The sequence below is a fragment of the Malurus melanocephalus genome, unplaced genomic scaffold (genome assembly GCF_030028575.1).
Source record: "Malurus melanocephalus ecotype Western Australia unplaced genomic scaffold, MMel_1.1 scaffold_924, whole genome shotgun sequence".
Classification (NCBI taxonomy): domain Eukaryota; kingdom Metazoa; phylum Chordata; class Aves; order Passeriformes; family Maluridae; genus Malurus; species Malurus melanocephalus.
This window is the reverse complement of record NW_026624156.1, coordinates 105,040-111,691: the sequence shown is the minus strand read 5'-3', so window position 1 is coordinate 111,691 and position 6,652 is coordinate 105,040. Positions and strand designations below refer to the sequence as shown.

Sequence of the window (6,652 nt, the reverse complement as noted above, 5' to 3'; positions counted from 1 at the left end):
AATGTTGTTTTTCAACAGGATTTTTTTTTATTATTCTTGTTATTCAGGATTATTCCTGTTATTCAGGATTATTAGGAGAGTTTGACACTTGTGCTGGGGTGTCCCTTTAGCAAAAAAAWTGTCCTGTGGTTGGACGATGGGAATGATGGAAGTGCAAAACTGGAGATGTCTGAATGTGGCCTCTGCAGGTGAAAGGCACTTCAGCCAACATTTACACCAGCAGGAAACAATATTTGGGGTCTATTTGCTCTATTAAAAATAAAAAAAAAAAATAGGTGAATTAATAAATAAAGGCAGGAGGATTTATTCTGCCCTCCCTGACGGAAAGCTTCACCCCCATTGCCTTGGTACAATGAACCAGGGGAAGCTGCACTCCCTGGGCCTGGCTGTTCCCAGGACCTCTGGGGCACCTTTAGAGGTGATGGACCTCTAAACCACCAAAATTCATGGTGCACCAGCACAGGAAATTTGGGTTGGGAAGAGCCTCTGGAAGTCATCGGGCCTGGGCACTGGTGAGCTGGTTTTGGCTGTTTGTCTACGTTTGACTTGCTGATAGACAAATGGAAATAAATCAAAAAATCAAAAAATCAAAAAATCAAAAAAAAAATCAATAAATTAAAAAAAATCAATAAATCAATAAATCAATAAATCATAAATCAATAAATTATGCACATCCCTCATTGCCTCTGCTTCTTCCCAGCTGATCCTTGAACTCTTTACAGCTGCGGGGTGATGGAGGTCCCTCTCCTTCATGCCATGGGGTGCCGTTGGTTTGTTTAGGCCATTAAAATTGGCTCTCCTTGCCCAAACACCCTTTTCCTTCACAGCCCTGGGGGCTCCCGTGGAGGCTGAGGATTTTCACTGCTTTCCCGAGCCAAGGCCCCGTTTGCACAATCYCTGCAGTCTGGCAGAGAGTTTGGAGTGAGGCCATTGCTGCTGTGGATTGCTTGGAGCTAAACCGCAGGGGAGAACTCTTCCCTCCATCTGGGCTATGCAGATAAGAACCCAGACGTTTTCTGTGCAGAAATCCCACTTGTTTTGCCACTTGTTATTTTACTGCGCTCAGAGGGGGTAGAATTAAGTCTGATGTGCATTATTCTTGAGCAGTCCCCGTTTCCTGGTTAATACCTGGAAGATGAAGCTTTACAGGAGCTGGAGTGTGTTGGTCACAYTGGATATTGTGCAGTACAGAAAGATTTCTGTTCGTGTGGATAGCCAAGGAATTGCTTATTGTCTAATAGGCAGAAATGGATTTTTATCTTTATTTCTTGAGGAAAATTGCATTTTAGAAAGCAGATCAGCAAAGRATAAAGAAATGTGGAGTAATATAAAAGATAATTTTATTATTTCAGTCCAGGTTTTRCAGTCTTGGCTTCTGGTAAAAAATAAAAGAACTTTGTGCCTTGGTATGAACAGGTGCAGCAATTGCTTTTGAAATGAGTCCAAGCAAGCAACATAAAGCCCTCATTTTACACCTCAGTGGATGCTGTGCAGAGAGCTGAACTCCCCAGCAGCACGAGCAGATAAAATCCCATGGATGGCTCTGGCACYGGGCCTGTTCCCTTAAAGGAGCACAGGAGCATCAGTCGACACAACCTATTCCATTCCACGGGTCAGGATTTGTTTGGGGCCACTCCTCGGCCCTTTGGACTCTTTCCTTTCCAAGGGTGATGCCACATTCCCAAAAAGAGCCTGTGTCACTCCATCCCCCGTTTGTSCTGGCTGGAGGAGCCTTTGGGGACGGCACAATGGGAACGGTCCTTGGCTGGCAGTGGCACAGAGCTGCCCTCCCTGGGCATGGCCCTCCCAGCCCGAGGGGTGAATGAATGCCCTGCTGGGACACAGCTCCCTCAGACCACAGTGTTCCCAGCTGGAAATCCTGCACAAAGGGGTAGGGAGCCTTCCAAAGCCCAGCACTGCCCTGGGGACACGGAGAGCCCGAGCCACTGGGAAACCGCCTGTGCAGCTGCCTGAGCTGGGATAGAAAAGGGATTTCAGACAGAAATAAGGGCACAGCTCTGCAAACCCCTCGTCCATGGGGCACAGAGGGGCTTTGGGCACAAAGCTGTAACAGCCTCTGGTGGATGAGGAGCTGCCTTGGGACCCTCTGTGCCAGGTAAGGGATATACAGAATATAAATCATATATACAATAGATATTATATACCAAATTCTGCCTGCTCCCTGCTTCTCCCCTTCCTTCTCCCCCCATCCAGGAGCCAGGGACAGTAGAGGGACTGGAAGGAATTTTTCTGCTCCATTCTCTGTTCCTGTAGCTCTTTTCTGGGAGCTCTGCAGGAACAGAGCATTGGTGCTCAGTGGGCTTGCCTCAGGCYCAGCATTACTTCCAGAATTATTAGCACTAATATTAACTCTTTGGTTTTACTTCAAAAATCCATTTGTGTAAGGTCATATTTTGAATATTTCTCTCAGTGCTCCTGCTCACAGAGCCCAGAAAAGTTCAGCACTAGCTGGGGTTYCCTTGATTCCTGTGAAACCTTGAACCACTTGGGAAGATCTCAGGGTTTTGGTGGGGTTTTTTTGTTTTCTTTTTTTTTTTTTTAAAGTTTTGGTTTTTTAAATTGAAGCATTTGTAGTAAGGCAAAAAAAACCAAAAAAGGACATTTCCAATAATGGAACCATCTCCTGCCTGGCAGGTGTCTCCTGGAACCATGGCTCAGTGTTTTCCTCCTGCTATTCTGCTAAACTTCTGGGCCATAACTTAAATTTCAAGCACGTGTTGAAATCTCACCAGTTTAAAGCAAAATGATCCATTTTAGTGTAAAGAAAAAAAAAAAAGCACTGAGCTGTGTTTAAGGAGGGAAAGCATGTAATGGATTAAATTTATGAAAAACACCTATTTTCCTGCACCATCACTGCTGTAGAGAGCCAATAAAAAGCAAGGCAAAGCTCAGCTGTGTTCTCCCGGAGCTGGAGGAGGCAGCAGTTGTTTGCTTCCCATTAGGAAGGTGACATTCCCAGATAGATGGCCTAGAAAATTGCTTTCAGAGAGTAAGAAAAATCAGTCCAGGAGGGTTATTGAGCACCCAGCACTCAGCTTTGCAACAAATTGCAGGGTACCTGGCAGCCCATGGGACAGGCAATCAGCCTGGGGGTGCTGACGAGAGAGGAGAAGCTCCAAACTCCTCTTTTCCTTCTCATTCTGGCTGAGCTGGGAGAGCTGGGCTACAAAATCCCAGTGTTTGGGGCTTTCTGTGGCCATTGATAAGCTGAGCAAGGATATTCCATTGGTGGGCAATTAATATGGTGCTTCAAATTAATGCTGGGCTGGATTTCTTGTTTTGAAAGTGCCTTTGATGGTGTGTTGTACTCATTTTCAAATTGGATTAATTAAGTGGACCCTAAGACATCGGCTAGAAATATCTTTGGCATTTTTGGGGCTGTCTGTAGCAGTTTTCACATGTGGTGCTTTGGGGTTTTTTTTCACCCAGAATAAGCTGTTTCACAGTTGGCTTTTGGCAAATGGGATTTTTTTGGTTTATTTTGCTCTTCAACGTGACAATGCACCTTACRAAACCAGCGCCAAGGGAAATTAATCCAAATTCATGACTCCAAAACACATTTTGCTCCCCTTCAGATCTGTCTGTCAGGGTCTGGCATTGTCACCCATGTGGCTGTGGGACTCTCTTCTCAGCCAAGGCTTGGAAACTTTTGAATGGGGAGTAACTGAACACTCCYGAGCTGCTGAGGAAATGAGGTTTCATGTGCCACTTGTATTCCCTCCGAGTTTCTGACCAGCATTTCAAAGAGAAAGGGAGAAGGAGATTCACTCCTGTGATTCCAGCTCCTGTGAATAGGTTCTGGGAGCTGGAAAAGAGCAGAAAAGTACCTGGAGGACAGATCCATGGGAAATAAGCCTTATAATTCTGTTGTTCATTATGAAGTTTTTTCTTGGATTCAGCAGCTTCCTGAAGCCTGGGAYGGGCTCCCAGCCACATCTGGGGTGGAATTCATCAGCTGTTGGTTAGAAAAGAGCTGCCACAGGTCCACAGCACACAATTTCCATAGCTGACACCTTGCCAGGCTCTGCATTCCCTTTTCAGAAAGCTCCAAGGTCTCTCTCACAGTCACAGATCACTGCTCTCATCTTCTGCAGGGGACACAAGGCTGGGTTTATTGGGAAATATGGCTGCAGAAATGATTTACCCACAGYGTAAATAGCACCTGCATGTGGTTGTGCTCCTCAGGAGAAGAGRGGGAGCCAGCTGAGCTGCCCAGCAGCACGGATAAACTGGGTCTGGAAGGGAAAATCTTGGCTGCAAGAGGACAGAGAGAACTGKGATCATGTGTTGTTCTGATCTTTTCCTCACCTGAGCAGCCAGGTATTACAGTGCAAACAGCTGGAGCTGCTCCACACCCAGCCCTAACCCATCGTGGAGTCCTTTGGGGCTGCGAAACCCCAAAATCTGGGTTGTTCCCTTTCTGAGCAGGAGCCGGCGGTGCTGGCTGAGCTGGGACACGAGAGCTGAGCTGAGCTCGGCTGGGGAGGCTCGGGGGCAGCAGGGAGCAAACAGTGCCTGGAAAATCCATAGCACAGGGATAGGTCTGGCTTAGAAGGGCTGGGGAAAGGGAGATTCCTTTGGTTCTGCAAGATCTCTGCAGAGGGAATGGGGCAAGAGGAAGGAATGAGGAGCRCTGGAGTGTGTATGGTGCCTCTGAGGGTGAGCTCAGCCCTGCTGCAGAGAACGCGTTTGCTCCAGAAAGTTCTTTAAGTGTGTTGTGCTTTTCAGCAGGGAGCAGGGGATGCTCAAACACGAGCGAGMATTCAGATTTCTCTATGCAAATTTGACCTCTGGCTTTCTGAAGGCCAACGGAGCAGGACTTTGCAAGGCCCAGGAGGCACATTAGCAGTGAGCAGGGCCCAAATGACATTTCAAACACGAAATACAGCAGCTCCCTCTCCCCTCATACCCCATCTGTCATGGGGCTGGCTCATTTACTGGAGCCTTGTCATATGACAGTTTATTTATCCTCATCAATGGATATTATTTTGCTTTTCCAAGATTTCCAGTTGGGGTGAGGGGAGGAACATGGCTGCAGTGCAACTCTCCACTTGTCTAAGGGATAAACCACCCAAATCTCTGTGTGCTCCCCAGAGCAGCGTGGTAGTGCCCCAAATCAGTGCTGACCCTGTGCCTTATCACTAAAAGCCACAAATCACCTGTCTCCATGRTTGGAAGGCTGAGAGTCTGTGCTGTGGTGGAGGATCAGAAGCAGAAATTTCCCTTTTCTGCTTTTTCAGTATTCCCAATCCTCCACCTGTCCTGATAAAATGTTGTTGTCCTTTGATGGTCATTGAGTTCCTGCTTTACTTTGATTCCCTTTCCTTTTTCCTTTGTTGCTGATGCTGTTTCTTGCGTCTTTTTCCCCCTTGGCACCACAAAATGAGGTTCCCAAGGGGCTGGCATGATCCTTTGAGCCAGGGTGGGAGCTGGCTGGGACAAGGAGGGGTTGATCTGCATGATATCTTGGTAGAAAATGCAACAGAAATTGCTGCTCTTTGTGTGCAGAACTCCCCAAACCCAGCAGGGATGAGGCACAGCATTCTGGGCACAGCCAACAGGTGAATAACCATGAGCAGGGCTGGAAATCCCTAATCCAGGGGGTTCCCTCTCCCCAGGACAGCAGCCCCAGCCCAGCCCGGAGTGAGCCTGGCTGTGCTCTCCAGCACGCTCCGGGCTCAGGGGATGTGTCGCTGCCCCCAGTGCTGCTCTGGCTCCCCTTTTGCCATCCCTTCACCCCCAGCAGCCAGGGAGGGGAGGATTTGCCCCGGAGCTGTCCCAACAGGAGTCAATCCCCTCCTAACACAGGGATTTGCACAAGAGGGGAGCAGGAGCAGGGTTTCAGCAAAGCCTTCCCTGATTCTTCCATCAGCACTGGGGGGTTTTCTCTGCTGAGATCCCCCCTGTTTCACCCAGGCTGCTGGAACGTGACTGTCTGGGGGAGTTTTGTCATGCTGAGCACGGGTGCTGCTCTCCTGAGCTGCTTTTTGTGCCTGCCTTCACCAGGATTGCTGATGGGCTCTCTGATCTCTGGGACAGGGCAAGTGTGCCACTAAAAACTGCCCAGGAACCTTCAAAGTGTGCCTGGCAGTCGCCTTTCCCCATAAATAATGAACATTTCCCAGGATAAAGYTGGCAGAAAGGGAGTGGAGGTGAATTTTTGATCAGGAACAGGAGTATGTGTGGTTTTTTTCCCCCTTTCTCTGCTTTTTCACAGCACTGCCTGACTGGAAGCTCTAATGGCTGTATGAATTGCTATTTAATCAGGGATGCTAATTAAGTCTTAGCTCTTTACTGCTTTCATGGGAGAGCTGTGTATGATTTGCAGCGGCTGGAATTGCAGTTGCAGGCGATTAAGCTCTTCTTGGCTTTGTGGAGCTGAAAGTGGAATTTTCTGAGGGATATTCAGGATCCTGTCMCCTTTAACATCTCCCTTGGTCGGARGAGARGAGATGTTTTGAAAAAGAAATGCTCCAAAGCAGCGAGGCAATGAAACAATCATTTCAGATTTTAAGTGGCCTTTCCTGAGTGTATAATTACAGCAGCACATCCACTTTTAYGGCACAGTTAATAGAATTGAAGGTTAAATATAAAGCCCATTCTGAACAAGAAATTTCACTTGTTTTTTTTT

General features: G+C 47.6%; 1 protein-coding gene across 1 annotated transcript in view; it reads left to right on the top strand.

Annotated features, from left to right (window-relative positions):
• Positions 1–2,014: 2,014 nt before the first annotated feature.
• Positions 2,015–6,652, top strand: part of SLC6A1 (solute carrier family 6 member 1) — a 44,565-nt gene continuing 39,927 nt past the window's right edge. Inside the window, exon 1 of the mRNA XM_057386162.1 lies at positions 2,015–2,116. The gene's annotated coding sequence lies outside the window, so the exon portion shown is untranslated. The remainder of the gene's footprint in view (positions 2,117–6,652) is intronic.